A 1,136-nucleotide genomic window follows, 5' to 3' on the forward strand; every position below is an offset into this window, starting at 1 on the left:
GGCCCACGCGCGTCCCCTGCCGGGCACCGCGCACCGGGCAACCGGCACCGCTCCCCGCGCGCGGCCCCGCTCCGCGCCCTCCCGCTGCCACCTCAGGGGCACCCCCGTCCCCGTCCCCATCACGGGCACACGCAGGGGTTGGACGCGCAGCCCATCGCTTTATTGCTACAGGAAAAGGCGACTGTACAAAAATAGAGTTTATCCCTCAAATTTTACAAATAAAAGAAAAAGGGTGCAGGGGGCACAGGGTGCTGCCCAGGGCTTCACTGCAGCGCTGGGGTTAAATTACACCCGGCCCCCGGGGGCCCAAAGTCATAAATAGGAGCTGCCGCTCGAGAACAATAAATAAATAATTTAGAGTAATAAATAGTTTAGTGCCACAGCACCACGGAGCAGCGAGGGGAGCCTGCCACCACCCTGGGAACCAGGCAGGGGTGGGGGTCCCAGTGGGTGCCTAGACCCAGCACCCTGCAGAATACTAGGGGCTGCTGCTAGTCCGGGTGCAGGCCCCCCACTCCACACTGGCGCAGATTGGCCCCACTGCAGCCCTGCCTTCAGGGACACCCCTTCCCTGCACCACTGACCCCAGGGTGCCCAAGGGAACAGGGAAGTTTTGCCCCCTCTGAAGCTCGGGTGATGCTTGGCCCCTAGAGCACAGGTGCAGGAGTGCTGCTGATGGATGCTGGGCTGGCAGACCCCTGCGAGTGGTGGGGATGGTCCATTCTCTCTTCAGCTCCTCTCCCAGGGCTGAGCCGGGGCACCTGGGCAGGACCCCATGTAGCCAGTGGCACCAGCTGCTTGGCACTGAGCAGGTGGGGGCTTGGCCACCCACACCCCAGTCATGACTCTATCTCACCTCTGTTCTTTGTGGCCACATATGAACAGGGGCGCCAGCCTCTGCCAGACTCTTTTTCTGAGCAACAGTGCCACTGCATGTGGCAAGCTGGAGTGTGTTGGCATGTGTAGAGCTGGGGCCAAGCCAGCAGCCCCCTCCTCAACCAATACAGCTGCACTCAGCTGCTGAGAGCTTCTCCACTGTTTGCCATGTGTTCTCCACATCCATGAAGGAGACAGCCTCATAGCGGGTGGGTCGGCAGCAGGGGTGGCTGAGGAGCTGCTCCTGTGGCCTCGGGGCG

At 61.9% G+C, this 1,136-nt stretch overlaps 1 protein-coding gene across 2 annotated transcripts in view; it reads right to left on the reverse strand.

Annotated features, from left to right (window-relative positions):
* IPO13 (importin 13) overlaps positions 1-1,136 on the reverse strand; it is a 36,180-nt gene that overhangs the window by 33,965 nt on the left and 1,079 nt on the right. The gene's annotated exons all lie outside the window — the stretch shown is intronic.

This window comes from Corvus brachyrhynchos, unplaced genomic scaffold (assembly GCF_000691975.1).
Source record: "Corvus brachyrhynchos isolate BGI_N302 unplaced genomic scaffold, ASM69197v1 scaffold48, whole genome shotgun sequence".
NCBI lineage: Eukaryota > Metazoa > Chordata > Aves > Passeriformes > Corvidae > Corvus > Corvus brachyrhynchos.